General features: G+C 49.9%; 1 protein-coding gene across 1 annotated transcript in view; it reads right to left on the bottom strand.

The window, feature by feature from the left end:
* Positions 1–17,131, bottom strand: part of RBM44 (RNA binding motif protein 44) — a 1,989,784-nt gene that overhangs the window by 467,101 nt on the left and 1,505,552 nt on the right. The window lies entirely within an intron of this gene.

Raw genomic sequence — 17,131 nt, 5'->3', positions numbered from 1 at the left:
ACGGTAGAGGAGTACCAAGGTAGAAACAATCACCACAAAAACTCCAAGGAGAAGAGGTAAAAATGGAGGCAAAGCCCTCCACAGGAAAACACACACGATGAAGGGGACAGCTGAGCCGGCCACAGCATCGAGGCAGCGGACAAGGCAGGAACGGCTCCACAGTACATAATAATAATAAGAATAATAATAATAAAGGAATTTGTAAAGCGCATGGGTACACCATCTCGGCATGTCCCCGCGCTGGGTGAGAGGGAGAGACATTAACCAGCAATTACGGACCACTAATACTAGCCGGAGAATAAATATGTCCTGAGCAGCTTTCTAAATTTCACTTCAGAGCATTCCAACCTCAGTTTTTGCGGGAGTTTATTCCAATTCTGGGCAGCCCAGAGCCTGAAAGAACGCCCCCCCCATTCTAGCCTTCTTCACTTTAGGAATTACAATCAGCCCCGTCCCACTGGATCTAAGGGACCTCCTTGGCACATACCTAGTGACCAGGTCACGCAGGTAGACCGGACCAGTGTTCTGAGAAATACAGTGACAGATGCACAAGGTCTTAAACATGTCAAGGAGGGGTGGAGTGGGAAGAAAGACTTAGTCTCGCCAGTCTCCAGCAGAACAAGAAGCAGGAGCACAAGGACCCATGCCACGACCCCCAGCCGCGGACCAGAAAAAACGGGAGTGCGTAGCCAGCCGCTGGCAATACCATTAAGCCGAGCGCCCAGACCAAGGCGAGCGCAAGACAAGGCAAAGGCCAGGGAAGTCCAGTAAAACCCCTAAAGGAAGACCGTTCCGGGCATAACCGACCCACAAAAGAAGTGGGAGCAGTCGAAAGAAAAGAGGAGAAATACATAAGGCGGATGAAGCCGTCAGCGAGAATACAGGAAAATACCAGGAAATCCGTATCCCCCTAGGAACACCAAACAGAGGACCCGACCAACAACGCCAGAAAAAAAGGGGTGGAAACACCCCAGCCTAACGCCGTAGACGTCTGCCAAAGCTGGTCAAGCAATACAGTGGATAATGCAATGACAGAACCTGGAGCAGCGCAAGCTACACCCAAACAAGAAGTAAGAAACCGCACTTGCGGTATACAGTGACACCAGGAAAGACGAGGAACCCGCAAGAAGAGTCCACACCCTCCCAGAGTAGGACAGAGATATACAACAACTACAAGTACCCCACGTAGGGTAAGACACGTCCCACATCAGAGTACAAGAACGTAAGACCTGCGGCAGGAACCACAGACAGCTGAGCAAGCAGCCAAAAATACAAATACAACATCTGGAATCGTCAGAGTTCTCCTCAGAAGGAGAGCAGCCCTTGCAGGGAGAGAGAGAGGACGAGGAGGGAAAAAATGCTGAGAGAGTGGAAGCGCAGCCCATTCTAAGACAGAAGCCTGGTGAGACGCCATTAGCTTGGATGGTGCGCCTATTTGATCATGGCGCTTCTGGGTCATGTTAGACGATGGGGATGCTGCCAAATGTTGTACTCTCAGTACTGATCCCACTGTGCGGGGATACTTTCGGACTTTCCACGGTGAGGACTAAACTACCCCGTTACAGCTAGCTGCGCGGGGTGTGGTCACAGGTACCCCACAGATTCAGACTGAGCTGAGAATGAAAAACCATGGTTCACCCTAAGAGATGCCTCGCAGAGAATTAAGGAGGAGGGGATGAAGCTGGCTGTTCTTGTAGGTGAGGCGCATAATTTGATGGGTCAGTTAATGACTGTGTCGATGCAGAACAAAATCCTTTGTTTGGCGCCGCTGCATACAAAGCGGTGATAATGATTGTTAATTAATCAAACTGGTAATACCATAGGAGAAGTAGTCAAGGCGGTCCGTGAGCTGGGAGAGCTTGGGGAATGGGCCAAGCGAGACAGGGCTTCACGCCCAGAGTCCCGCACTGATAACAATCGAGTGACCCGACGCAATATGTTTTTGCCGCTGTTAAAGGATGGGGTGTCAAGGAGTGAGATTGATGATATTGAGATTAAAAGCATGTGGGAAATGTACCATAAGCGAGGACCGGATAGAAGGAGGGGAGTAGGCATGTGAATAGAAAAGATAACAAGAAAGTGAGTCGCAGGGAAGCGGAGCCTGAGGAGAAGCACGAAAAAGCAGGTCAGAAGAGAGAGAGGGAATCTCATGTGAGAGTGACAAAAGAGAAAGGTCGGGACCGAGATTGCATAGATTTAGATGGGGACCAGGACTGAGGAGGAGTTGTTCCCTGAGGGTTACCCAACATTGTATTCAGATCTGCGCCGGGTAGATGCAGAGCTGCGCAGGCGAAAATCAGATTAGGAAATGGGCCAAGCTGAGGTGCAGGGATGGGATCGCAAAGATAATAGACCGCATGTGGGGGTTGAGATCTATTGGAAAAATAGAAATGTTCAGGAGGTGCGGGCTTTGGTAGACACCGGAGCGGAGGCCACGTGGATACATGGCAATCCACGAAAATTTAAAGGACAGTATTTTACTATCACAGGTTTGGGTGGACAGGAAACACCAGCAGTGTAAACGGTAATTCAGATGAAGATAGGCAGACTTCCCAAGAGAGCATACACTGTTTTGATTGTGCCTATTCCCGAGTACATCATTGGCATTGACATTCTGAAAGGTATGACCCTATATTTAGATGATGAATGCTATATGTTTGGGTCAAAGCAGTACTTCTCCGTGGCTGCTGTGAGGGTGGGGCGCTTGAAGATTCCCCCAGTGAAGGTGCCTCAAGCAACAAACGTAGTTCACATAAAGCAGTACAGAATTCCAGGGGGACATGATGAGATTACCGCAACCATACAGGATTTGGTGGAGGCAGGGGTGGTGAGACCGGTTACCATGGCATGGAATAACCCTGTGTGGCCCTTGCGCAAACGGATGGGAGCTGGGACATGACAGTTATTTACTGCGAGCTAAATAAGCATATGCCACCGTTGACAGCCGCGGTCCCAGACACCATCACTTTGATTGAAAAAATTCAGAAACACAATGGGACATGGTATGCGGCACTTGATATTGCCAATACTTTTTTTCACAATTCCAATTGCCCCCGAGTCCCAGGAACAATTCTCATTCTCATGGGGCAGTAGGCAATTCAAATTTAGATTCCTGCCTCAGGAGTATTTACATAGTCCTACGATATGTCACCGGCTGGTGGCAGATCATTTGGATGAGGTGTCAAGTTATTCCTGGAGTACAACTTTGCCATTACATCGATGATGTGTTGATTCAAGGAGAGAACCAAGAACAGGTGCAGGCTCAACTAGACAGAATTGTAGAGCACTTGCAAAGCAAAGGGTGGGTGATTAACCCCAAGAAGGTGCAGGGACCGTCCCAGAGTGTGAAGTTTTTAGGCATTCAGTGGCATCAGGGACACAGAGAAGTGCTGCCACAAGTGAGGCAAAAGATCACAGAGTTTGCAGTACCACGAAACAGGAAGGAGGTGCAGCGTTTCATTGGATTGTTTGTTTTTTGGAGACAGCACATTCCCCATTTGAGTCAGATTTTGGCCCCCCTGTACAAGGTTACGCGGAAGAAGCATGAGTTTGAGTGGGGGGGAGGCCCAGCAACTGGCGTTTGAGTCAGCGAAGGAGGCTATCCAGTGTGCCTTGGATTTATTGCCCATACGAGAGGGAAGCATTGATTTAAATGTAACTGTTCAGGGTCAATATGCAACCTGGAGCCTGTGGCAAAAGCAGGGGAGACAGAAGGTGCCCCATGGGTTTTGGACAAAGAAATTACCTTAGCTGGAGAGCGGTATACTCCTTTTGAGAAGCAGTTGTTGGCATGTTATTGGGCTCTGGTGGATACGGAGCAGTTGACCCTAGGGCACAATGTGTTTTTCAGACCTGAGATACCCATCATGCAATGGGTGATGAGCTCACCCAAGACACAGGATTGGCCATGCACAGGAGGCTAGCATCATAAAGTGGAAGTGGTACATACAAGATAGAGCACAAGTAAGTCCTAAAGGTACCGCAGTGCTGCATGAGCAAGTGGCGCAGAATCCCGTAGCAGATACAGAAATGTTGCAAGATGTACCAAAAGTGCAAGAGTCCCCGGTGAAATGGGGTGGGCCTTTTTCAGAGTTTTCCGCAGAGGACAAAAAGCATGTGTGGTTTACAGATAGCTCAGCCAGATATGTGGGAACCAAGTGACATTGGAAGGCAGTGTCACACAATCCTGTAACCAAAACTTTGTTGTCGACTAACAGAGAGGGAAGAAGTAGTCAGTTTGCAGAATTATACGCAGTTTATCAGGCGTTAAAGCGAGACCTCCCTGGTACATGTCACATTTATACCGATTCATGGTCTACGGCTAATGGGTTAGCCACTTGGCTTCCCACATGGCATGCTCACAATCGGATGATTCACAACAGGGAGGTTTGGGGAAAGGAGTTGTGGCGGGAGATTTGGGAATTGTTGTCTCAGAGTACAGTCATAGTTTATCATGTCGATGCTCATTGCCCGACTGACTCACTAGAGCGTTGGTGCAATTCCTTTGCAGACATCAGAACAAAAATGACCCGGCTCCTGAAACTACAGAAATCTCTTCTTTTGTATTTCTATTTGTAGTTCATGTGAAGTTTTGTAGTTTTCTACATAACCCTCACTCAACTATAGTTTGTGACGGATTTCAATTATCTTGCATAAAAACCCCTTTTAACTTTGTTGACAGTTTTAAAGAAAAACTGGGACTACAGAAACCTCTACTCATTAGAATCCTCATACATTTAGTCCCATGCACACAGCCGTTGTGAAGAAATGTGAAACGGCAAAATGACCCCTCACGGGCGCACCACCAACAGGGTAACTGGCAGGTACTCACCAGATAAGCCCATTTTTATCATCATTGGTGGTCATTTTGCCCAAAGAAAAAGTGTCCAAAATAAAATAAAAGTGCGTGCAGTGAAGTGACAACAAATCACACTCCACGTTGTGGCAATGAATGATTAAAATTGAAAGGTTCACTCAACTCGCAACAACTTTATTCTTTACCAAGTGAAACCCATCAAAAGTAAAAACAAGGTAAGATGCTATTCATGCATACCATTACCGAATGCCAACATGTTTCTCTGCCACAGGGTTTTTTGGGCAGATTCTTCAGGGCCAGACTCTTCGCCACAGCACCTAGGTTGGACAAGTCATTCTATTAAACTGTCAACAAATATAAAAACCGACATTATGTAAACATTCTGCTCTTCACCCTTCCTATCATGCTTTCTCTATTACACACATATTGCCATGGTCATATTTACCCCCAATAAGCCACTGTGTCGCATACCGGCTTAGAGGTTCAAGCAACAAGGAACAGGCTCCTCATGTGAGTCCTCCTGTGCGATTCAATCCTTCGGTCTTTGCATGATTCTAAAAAGCAGCTTCAACCTGTTTATTATTGTCACGTAAGTAGTCCTAGCGGATCTCACACACCCTAACTGTGGCCACATTTCAAATGCCATATACTTCTACTGTTAAAAAATGTAATGCACAGCGACCCAAACTGGCCGCATCTACATGCCGGCTTACTTACAGCCACAGGAAACAATCGTATCCCCAATTCCTTTGCAGACCAAGAAGCAAAGATTCGTGAAGCTGAGGTAGAGACACAGGATTCTGACTTGGTGGGCATGGCTAAATGGGCGCATCAGAAAAGCGGACATTTGGGAGAGCGAGCCACTAGCAGGTGGGCTGAAATTAGAGGTATGTATATTCCCATAGATTTGATTAAGATTGCAATCATTCACTATCCTGTTTGTCAGCATACTCAGCACAGATCAGTCCCACAGGTAGTGAGAGGCCATCTAGGCAGAGGGAAGTTGCCAGAGCAAATATGGTAAATTGATTTAATCGGCCGATGCCAATGAGTCGAGGATGTCAGTATGCATGCACGGTGGAGGATACCTATTCTGGCTATCTCATCGCCTTTCCATGCAAAAGAGCAACCCAGTCTAACACTCTGAAAACGTTGAATTTGTTGATCTTGTATTACGGAATTCCATTGCAGGTTCAGAGTGACAATGCGTCACATTTTAAAGGAAAGATGGTGCAAGATTTCTGTGTGCAGCATAACATTGAGTGGATCAGATACCCTATTACCCACAGGCAGCAGGTTTGATTGAGAGAATAAATAGTTTGCTGAAAGAGTAGTTGAAAAAATTGTCTGATCAGTCATTGAAGGGTGGAGGGATCACTTACCTGATGCATTGCAGATTTTGAACTATCAACCCCTTGCTAATGCAGAGACTCCTTTGATGCGCATGTTGACCCCAGCTTTGCAGATTAAGCCTCATGTGGCCACAAACACGATTCTGTATTGGGAGACAGCTCCCGGAGCTTTGGCTCCATTTCGTGCCACACCAGAGGCTGCCGGTCTTGATTTACATGCCTTGAAACTCTATTGATTGCAACCACAAGACATTACTTTGATTGAGACAGGAATTGGAGTTCAAATTCCCCCAGAGCATTTCGGGCTGATTGCTCCTTGATCTGGGCTTGCCCTTAAAGGCATCCAGGTTTTGGGAGGATTGTCGATGCCGATAACCAGGGGGAGATCAAAGTTATTCTATTGAACAGTGGAGACAATGATCTGATTGTGCAACCCGGTGACTGAGTGTCCCAAATGGTCATCATGCCGGTTTATGGAGGAAATGTCTCGAAGGGGATGGCCCCAGCCCTTATAACTGTGCGAGGAAAGGGCGAGTTCGGATCAACTGACAAGAACCCGGGTGCAAAATTGTGGGTAGAGTCCCCAAACAAACCTCCTGAACCTGCAGAATTGATCGCTAAGGGCAAGGATAATATCCTAGTCATCATGAAACCCAGACAGGAAAAGTGGGAAAATGTACCTGCTGAAAATTGTTATTTGCGAGACTCATTTGTTTTCTGTTTCTAGATCACAGTATGGCTTGCAGCTGCGACGCTTGCGCTGAGTGGTCTGTGTTTGGGCGTGTCCGGAGGGGTCCGGGAGGGCTCGGGGATGCCGAAAGGGATCAACCGCCGAGTCGGATGACCGCATTGTTGCAGCAACCGGGTAACATCTGGACATACTTGGCCGGAAATGTGCTGAACACTTCCCACTTCTGTATGAGAAAAAAAAGTACAGCCGATATAATATCAACTTGTCTTGTAGCCGTACCTACCTCTGCACATGTGCTTCTGTACATTTTCAACCAAACTAACTTTGATGGGGTACTGGAGGAAATTGATATTCAAACACATCTGAGTCTTTATGAGTACTGTCGCTTTTGGCCGGAGGTTACAGATAGCCTCTGGAGGAATAGGACTAGTATTGTTACCTACAATATCTCTACTGGAGAAGTTTGCTATCAACTAACTTGTGACCCTGCAAAAATTGGCAAGTGTGGCCAATTGAAACTAGAGAAAAGCAAACAATTGACCCCTGATTAACAAACATTATGTCAGTCACGACATGACAGTTTTTATAGTAATGTTACCAATTATATGGTTTGTAATCATACAGTATTAGCCGCTAGCCATGTTAACAATGTGAAATTACCTAAGGGATAGTTGTTCTCGTGTGGCAATATTTCATACACTTACATACCAGCTAACATAACTGGAAGAGCTTGTGCCTTATCACGATTAAGTCTTATGCTCTTTCTCATGCATTCTGTCACACATATCCGCTCTTCTAGAGCCCCTGTTCATTTACCTGAAGATTGAGACTCCAATATGGATTTGCTTTCTAGGACAGAGTATACTAGTTTGGCTATTTCTATTGTAGGAGTGCCAGGACTGTCTGAATATAATGCAAGAACTATTGCTAAGCTTGCCTGTTTAATTGTGAAGAATCTCAATCGTACATCTGCCGCTTTAGCTGAATTATTATTAGATGTTTAAGGAACAAGAAAAGCTGTTTGCAAAATAGGGCAGCTGTGGACTATTTGTTGCCAAAGCACAACCACGGTTGCCAGGACTTTGATGGGCTCTGTTTCAATTTATCTGATCATTCTACGTCTATCCATGCACATATTATTGCCTTGAAAGATTTAGTGAAAGGTTTTACCCAAGACTTTGACCAAGGATGGTGTGATTGGTTGTTTGGGTGGCTATCTAATATTGGACAGCTTGGTTATATCTTGGGTGTTATTATAGTTATTATATGCGTTTTTATCTCATTATGTTGTTACATTCAATGCATTCCTAATCTTCTCTCCCTTTTTGGTCCCAGATCCATGGTATTTAGGCCAATGGGGTATGATGGGTGAATCGAGGGTCAAGGGGTGGAATATACTGCATTTGCCATTTTACAAGTGCTAAATTACATGTTGAGCTCGATATGATGCAATGCTCTGATCTTCAATTTTGTTGCATCGCGCTTCCATTTTGTGCTGCCTTGCCCTGTAGTTACACTTCAGCAGTAACAAACATGTTTTTCACGTAAACCAGTACAAGCTGGTGCGATGCATCTGGAGAGGTTATGTTGTACCTTCAGCTTGTTTTCGTGCATTCTATGCTTATCTCTAGGACAGAGGGAGGATGCGCTGTGCAAAGCTCTCCAAGGCCGGAGATAGGGAAAGGAATGTCTTTTGCCTCGGCGCACCCAAATAGAATCTGGCCAGGTCTGTATGGGTGGATCGGATGCAGAGATGGGGCCAGAACCTGTGAATAGATGGGCGAGAGCGCCTGCTAGAGGCTTCTCGAACATCTTGATTTAAACTATAAAAAGCGGTGGAGCTCAGGAACTCAGTCTTGGAGTGGACACACTCGCGGTACAACTTTGGCGCCCGGAGAGATTACTTCCTGTGCCCCAGTCTCTAAAGGGTTCCCGACTTGGTGTTTTCGGTGCTTGGCCATAGATGTTGAAGTCTCCGGTGCAGACGCATCTGATGAGGTGCTTTGTACATTAACGGTTTATATACCCGTATTCACAGTATATACATATATATATATATAGAGAGTGTGTGGTTTATTCACTGTTTATTGCCTTTCACTCGGTGCCTAAGAACTTACTAGCTTCAGTGACGTATTGCCTTTGCCCTCAATATTAATCAAGCTCATTTTACCTCAGAGGAGTGTTGGAGTTTCTGTGTGAGTAAGTGGTGAGCGTAAGTTCAGATTACGCAAGTGGGCAAAGCAATACACTGGGTCACCCATACACAAAATGCCAGCAGCGGTGGAGATAGCCCAAACAAAGGCAACACTGGCCTCCGTAGGGCGCCGCGGAGGAGAAAGCAATTCCCCCGTCCCCAAATTCAGCTATAAGGTGAAGCGGGCTGCCCCGGAATGGTGGGGAATCCACGGACGAGTGGGGAACCTGAGGGGCCCCCGGGGAAGGCGGGGAAGCCGGTGGGGGAACCAACAGCGAGCTGCAGAAAAGAGGGTCCGAGGATTTAAGCTGTGGGGAGAGGAAGAGGCCAGTAGATGACAAACCTCCGGAGAGGAAGGAGCCTCAGGAGACGAATCAAGGACCAGACGCCGGCCCAGAGCCATAGAATCCATCACAGGCGCTGGCTTGACATCGGCCGGAGCCAAGTCGACCTCCACCACAACAGGCTCCCTAGGAGAATGGGGCAGGGTCGGAGCCGGTTCGGCCAAGTAACGGCGCTGGCTCAACCTCACTCGGAGCAGCCGCCCGCGTAGAAGACCGACAGGGAATCGGGAAAGCACCCCAGGCACCAGCCTCCATCCGCAAAGCCGGCTCGGCCTCTGGTGAGCCAGCCGCCTGCTCAGAGGGTCGAGGGGAACTCGGGGACTAGCCCTGAGTCCCTTCGACCTCCTTTGACGCCACAGGGAGCCCCATAGGAATTTACGGTGAGGAAGGAGCACCACGTGTCAAAGAGTGGAGCCCCGAAGGACTACCCCTCGACAACACCACCCTCCTACAACCTGAAGCCGAAACCTTCAGCGCTGGAGCTGCCGGCGACTCCTTGTAATGCCCAGCGTGAGGCAAGTGATCCGCGGACATCTCAGGAGGGGTCAAAGAAGCCTGCAGAGCCGCAGCGTAGGCTGTCATTTGGGCCCTTGTCGCCCCAACGCTGGGTAGGGTGGCGACTGGCAGGGGCGCATGTCCCAAGGGGAACCCGTGGCCTCCGCCGAACGAGGGCAAGACCTCAACGACAAGCTGCAGGACCTACTAGCTGGTGAGCGACACCCTTGGGGCCATGGCGCAGGGCAATGCCGCAGATGGAATTAGCGATTCCTGGCTTCTGAGGTAGGGGACGGATGCTGGGACGACACCGACCTGGACAAGTGGGCCGACAGCAATTTCATCCGGCGCTCCCGCCAGGACTTCGGTTTGAGGTGCTGACAAGCTTCGCAGTCCGTAGAGTCATGGTGCTCGCCCAAACACCACATACAGATAGGGTGAGGGTCCGTCGCCGACATCTGACGTGCACAATCAGTACACGTCTTGAAGCCCTAAGGCCTTCGCACACTGTTCCTCGAAGCAAAGCGTGAAAAGGAGGCCTGAAAATAGGCCAGGACACGATCCGATCAGGCACAACTTAAGTCTTATACCAAGATTCAAGCATAGTGGGCAAATTGATAAACCCCTTGGATTAAGATAGATAAGGCGAAAAAATTGACATGTTCAATGTTCTCAATGATGTTGGCACAATAATTACAAGTGGTAGAATCATCTCAGCAAGAGTGCCATTTAATAGCGAAAGCCTGTACAGGTAAAATTCCAACTCTGAAATCAACAGACATTTCACAAAAGAACTTTGATATCATCCAAGTAGGATTCAAATTTAGGGGAGAGCTTATGGCACAGAACTTTAATATCATCGAAGTAGGATTCAAATTTAGGGGCTTATTGCACAGGAATGAGTAAGAGATTGCCACTCTTACTTGACTGATGCCATTGCCCCGTGACAAAGTTCCAGCACGTTTTAAGATACTTTTCTTTGTTTGCTAATAAAGAATCTTACCACATCTGCCATCTAATCGATAGAGCCAGGATTTCACATGGTGTAACCACCTTATATTTAGATTTACAATAGTTCAATAACTTTATGCAGTTCAACTCTTTGGAGTTCCAGCCCATAGTTGGACCACAATCTTACCCAAAAGAGAAGAGGCCTCAAGCGGCAGGATGGTTAATGTTTTAATTCCAGTGTCAAATATCAGAGGTAAATTTGGAAAGCTTTAATGGAGATTTAATAGAGATTAACGCACAAGTTACTACTTGTGTAACGATATATCTGTAAGAGACATTAGTTAGTGATAGATTCCTTACCTTAGAATATCCCGAGGCGTCAGACTGGATCCGGAAAGTTTTGCATAGCAGTACCCTTGCGCGTCGGTAGGCGTCGTCTGCGGGTCCGCGTCCGTCGTCGGCGTCGTGGGCGCCGTGATGACGTCGTCGGAGTACTTAGACGCCGCCTCCGCGTGCTGACGTCAGTTCTTAGCCACAGCTTTTCCGCGCAAGAAGCGCAGAGCCATGACAAAAACCAACACTGGTGCCAAGAAACTAGGGCCCTGAAAGGGGATGACCTTAACCCTAGATATCGGTTCGCAGAACGGGGAGGATGGGTGGGTCGGTAAGTAATCTATCACTAACTAATGTCTCTTACAGATATATCGTTACACAAGTAGTAACTTGTGCATCTGAAAGAGACACGTTAGTGATAGATTCCTTACCTTAGAATAGATACCCCAGCAATACCATCCCCGTGGTGGTGGGTCAGCCCTTGATAGTGCCCAGAGCAGAGCCCTGCTGGGCAAGAGAGAGAAGAAAGAGGAGAACCTCAGAGAGAGGGGCATTGAGGGGATCCACAGCCTTTGCTGTGCACCATGCCACAAATCTGTTCCACCTGCAGGCATATACCACACCAAAAAGTCCTGGAGGGCGGAACGGCCAAAGTAGCCGTCCCTCCGGACTTGACTGTCCAGGCAATAGTGTCTTGCAAACGTGTGCAGCGAGGCCCACGTAGCTGCCTGGCAAATGTCCTGCAAGGGCACACCTCGGCCCAAGGCAGTTGTAGTGGCCGTGGCTCGAGTGGAATGAGCCCTCAGCCCAACAGGGGGTTCCTTCTTAGCCAAGGAGTAACACGCCTGGCTGCACAAGATAATCCACCGGGAGATGGTAAGCTTGTGCACCGCTTTCCCTTTCTTAGCGCCCGCGTACCCAACAAAGAGTTGATCATCCACCCGGAACTGTTGTGTGCGATTCAGATAAAATGAGAGCGCACGTTTTGGGTCCAGGCGGTGGAGCCTCTCCTCTCTCGAGGGGTGCGGAGGCGGAAAGAAGGTGGGCAATGTGATGGATTGCCCAATGTGGAAGGCTGTGACAACCTTAGGCAAGAAGGAGGGCCTAGTCCCTAAAACAACCTTGTCCGGATGGACTGAAAGGAAAGGAGGCTTACAAGAGAGAGCCTGGAGCTCACTCACTCTCCTGGCAGAGGTGATGGCTACCAGGAAGGCAGTCTTCAGAGAAAGAAGGCGAAGAGGACAGTTGTGAAGTGGCTCAAAGGGAGCGCACATCAGAAACGTTAGAACCAGGTTCAAGTCCCACTGAGGCATCACGAAGGGAACAGTAGGAAAGGTATGAGTGATGCCCTTCAGGAATCGGTTAACGATAGGGGACTTGAACAAAGAAGGTTGGTCAGGCAGCCTCAGAAAGGCTGAAAGAGCTGAAAGATAGCCCTTGATAGTGCCCAGAGCAGAGCCCTGCTGGGCAAGAGAGAGAAGAAAGAGGAGAACCTCAGAGAGAGGGGCATTGTGGGGATCCACAGCCTTTGCTGTGCACCATGCCACAAATCTGTTCCACCTGCAGGCGTATACCGTCTTTGTGGAGGGACGCCTGGCTGCCAGAATGATGTTACAGACTTCAGGAGGCAAGTTAAATGGCCTCAACTGTCGCCGCTCAATCTCCAAGCATGGAGGTGGAGACTGGACAGGTTGGGGTGGAGGACCGTCCCCTGCTGCTGCGACAGAAGGTCCTCCTGAAGAGGCAGACGAACCGGGGGATCGACTGACATACTGAGTAGCTCAGGATACCAGTACCTTCGTGCCCAGTCCGGAGCCACAAGGATGACTTGTGCCCGGTCGCGCTAGATCTTCTTCAGCACTCTGGGCAGAAGTGGTATAGGCGGAAAGGCGTACAACAGACCGCAGCTCTACTCGCGACGAAAAGCGTCTCCGAGCAAGTGCCGCCTTGGAAATTCCAACGTGCAGAACCGATGACATTGCGCGTTCTCTTCGGTGGCGAATAGATCTAACCAAGGCTCTCCCCATCGCCGAAAGAGGCCTTGCGCCACGTCCGAGTTCAGACGCCATTCGTGATCCATCGAGCACCGACGGCTGAGTTCGTCCGCCCTGGCGTTCAGAGAACCTGCCAGGTGTTGAACCACCAGAGTCACGCCCTGATGTTCCAGCCATTGCCAGAGGCGCAGAGCCTCCTGGCAAAGGGTCCACGACCCCACTCCGCCCTGCTTGTTGCAGTACCACATGGCGGTGGTGTTGTCCGTGAACACTTGCACTGCACTCCCTCGGACAGACGGGAGGAATGCCTTCAGTGCCAGACGAATCGCCCCCAGCTCCAACAAATTGATATGGAGCCGGGACTCCACCGGAGACCATAGTCCACTGATCTCCGCCTCTCCCAAGTGACCTCCCTAGCCCTGGAGGGACGCGTCCGACACAACTACGTGCTCCGGTTGGGGAAGGGAAAGGGATCTGCCGTTGACCCAATCGCGGTCCGTGAGCCACCACTGCAGCTGTCTCGCAGTGCCCTCCGAGATCAGGACATGGTCGGACAGGTTGCCCCGGTGCTGGGCCCAATGAAACTTCAGGTCCCACTGCAGAGCCCGCATCCGCCACGGTGCGTGATGCACCAGAAGGATGCAGGAGGCCATCAGCCCCAGAAGCCGCAGCGTCAACCTTACGGAAACTCAGGATAACGGCCCGAAGACCGGAATCAGAGCCTGTATATCCCGAACCCGCTGTTCGGGCGGGTAAACCCGAAACTGCGCCGAGTCGAGAACCGCTCCGATGAAAAGGAGCTTCTGAGAGGGGCACAGGTGTGAAAATCCCAGCTGGTGCAGGAGATCCGCCGTAGTCTGGAGGTGGCTGACGACTGCCTGGGGCGAGCCCGCCTTCAACAAACAGTCATCTAGGTAGGGGAAGACTGAGACCCCCAACCTGCGCAGATGAGCTGCGACCACCGCCATCACTTTCGTGAAAACCCGTGGGGCACTCGTAAGGCCGAAGGGGAGCACCGTAAAGTGAAAGTGCTTGAGGCCTACCGTGAACCGCAGGTAACGACGGTGGGCCGGCAGGACGGAGATGTGGAAATATGCGTCCTGCAAGTCCAACGCTACCATCCAGTCTCCTGGGTCTAGGGCATTCAAGACCTGAGCCAGTGTCAGCATTTTGAACTTCTCCTTCCGGAGGAAGCCGTTGACGTCCCTCAGATCCAAGATAGGGCGTAGGCCCCCTTTGCCCTTCTTGGGTACCAGGAAGTAGTGGGAGTAGCAACCACGTCCTACTTCCGGCCCAGGAACGTGCTCGATGGCCCCCTTGGCCAAGAGGGCCGAAAGTTCCTCCTACAGGAGCCGCAAATGATCCCCCGATACGCGGTGGTGTGGCGGTGGCATGGCTTGAGTGGTCGTCTCGAAGGGGAGGGAGTAGCCCCTACAGACGATCTGCAGCACCCTCCTGTCCGAAGTGACTGTGCGCTAGTGAGAGTGGTGATGGCGAACCCTGCCTCCCACTGGCGTCACATGGGCCGAAAAGCACGGACTAGGAGGGTTTAGAGGCGGATGCAGGTGTGGACTGACTCCGCTTGTTACCCCGACCGCCTCCACGGCGGTTTCCACGGCCGCCGCCGCGCTGGACGACAGTTTGCGGCGAGTGGCTAGCGGCACGTGTGTGGACGCCCCTTCCTTGGCCACGAAAGCGGCGAAAGGCACCCATTTGCTGGCGCGGGGCCGAGAGGCCCAAGTAATGTAATGTAATGTAAAGTAAATGTAATGTAAAAAAGATTTATAGAGCGCAACATACACCGGACGGTTTCTTGGCGCTGTTCACTAATTCATAAGGAGACAAAGGAGGGAGGGAGAGGGAGCTTATGTGTAGGCACAGCGGAAAAGGTGAGTTTTTAGGAGAGACCTGAAGTGAGGGTAAGAGGAGGAAAGTCTAAGTTCCAACAATAGAGAGTTCCAGAGTGAGGGGGCCAAAAAAGAGAATCTGAGGCCTCCGTGCTTTTTGCGCCTAAACCTAGGCGTCTGGAGGAGTGCATGGTGGAAGATCGGAGGTGTCTGGAAGGGGCGTACGGGTGCAGAAGAGACGAAATGAAGGAGGGGCCGATGCCGGCCAGGGATTTATGGGTCAGACAGCCTAGTTTGAACTTACAGTTCTCCGATACAGGAAGCCAATGAAGGGCTTTGAGTAGAGGACGGACGTGATAATGTTTTGGTTGATGGTAAATCAGGCGGGCTGCCTGATTCTGTATCAGCTGTAGTCTTTTGACTTGATATTGTGGGATACCTGCGTACAAGGCGTTGGCATAGTCGATCCGAGAGATGACTAATGCCAGCAACGCCAGGGTGAGAGCTTCAGTGGTCAAAAAGTGGGCTATTTTACGAATTTTTCTAAGCTGGTGGAAGCAGGAAGACACTGTAGCACTGACCTGATGTTTCATGTGAAATATAGACCCCCAGGCTTTTTACCTTGTCAGCAGGACAAGGGGAGGGGCCAAGGGAGAGGGGCCAGAAGGTAGAGTTCCAGGGGTTGGATGGGCCTCCGACAAGAACAAGCTCCGTCTTGTCGGGGTTAAGTTTGAGATGGTGAGCGCCCATCCAGTTACTAATATGACAGAGGGTAGACTGGAAGTCCTGAGCCGCTTCCTGCGAGGAGTCAAGATTGAAAATGAGCTGAATGTCATCTGCATAATTAAATGCAGTGACATTCCTTCCCCGGAGGGAGCGGATCAGGGGGGTGAGGTACAGATTAAAAAGGAGTGGGGACAAAGACGACCCCTGTGGCACACCACAGGTGAGTTTCATCCTGTCCGCCGAAAATTGGGAGAGTCGGACAGATTGGTGGCGGTTCGTCAGGAAGGAACGGACCCAATCAAGGGCCGTCCCTCCGATACCAGCCTCTTTGACACGGTCGACCAAGATGGTGTGGTCGACCGTGTCAAAGGCCGCCGACAGATCCAAGAGAATCAAGGCTTGGCTGATGTTAGAATCGGCGCCTCTACGAAGTTCCTCCATTACAGAGAGAATGACCGTCTCTGTCGAATGGGCGGGTCTAAACCCGGCCTGCTGAGGGTCCAAAAAGTTGGAGTCCTCAATAAAAGAACTGAGGATGCTGGTTACATATGTCTCAAGTACTTTGCTTAGGTAGGGAAGAAGGGAGATGGGACGGAAGTTGCCCATAACCGTAGGGTCGGCGTTGGGTTTCTTTAAAATGGGTACTACCTCCACGTTCTTGAACTGGCTGGGGACCTCACGGAGCTGTTCAGGAGGGCCAGTGGAAGGGCAGGGCAAGCTGAAAAAGCAGCCCAGAGAATCGCGGGAGGGCAGTAGTCTGTGGGGGAACCAGAGGAGACTTTGTTAAGCAAGGCGATGAAAACATCTTCTGATAAGGGGGGGAACTGAGTCAGGGAATGCGGGTTAATAGAGGGAGCAGCCTCAGTGAGGAGTATAGCCGGGGGTGTGGAGGAAATACTATTTTTGATTTTGCTGATTTTTTCTATGAAAAAGCAGTTGAGGGAATCACAAAGTGCTTGAGATGGAAGGGGTTTGATGGTCACCCTATCCGGATGTGAGAGCTCCTCTACAATGGCGAAAATATCTTTATATTTTTGCGCGGAATTGAGGATTTTAGTGGAGAAGTAGGCGGTTTTGGCGGCTGAGATTGCTCGTTTGTATTCTCCCAGTAATTTTAGAAAATGTGATTTCTCTGAGGGATCATAGCTTCTACGCCAACGGCGCTCGGCTTGGCGGAGACCTAGTTTTAAGGATTTAAGGCTATCAGAGAACCAGCGATGTGCGTCGTGGGGGCGCTTAGTTCTGATTAGCTTGAGGGGGCAACCTTGTCACTGGCGGATTCTAGCCATTTGATAAGTGCAGCTTCTTGGGAGTCAATAGGGCCAGAGCTGGGCAGAACTGAGGATGTTAAAGAGGTAATGAATAAGTCAAGGTCTGCTTTGTTCCAA

The sequence above is a fragment of the Lissotriton vulgaris genome, chromosome 2_1 (genome assembly GCF_964263255.1).
Source record: "Lissotriton vulgaris chromosome 2_1, aLisVul1.2, whole genome shotgun sequence".
NCBI lineage: Eukaryota > Metazoa > Chordata > Amphibia > Caudata > Salamandridae > Lissotriton > Lissotriton vulgaris.
The sequence above is the reverse complement of the archived record's forward strand: the minus strand, read 5'-3'. Positions and strand labels throughout refer to the sequence as shown.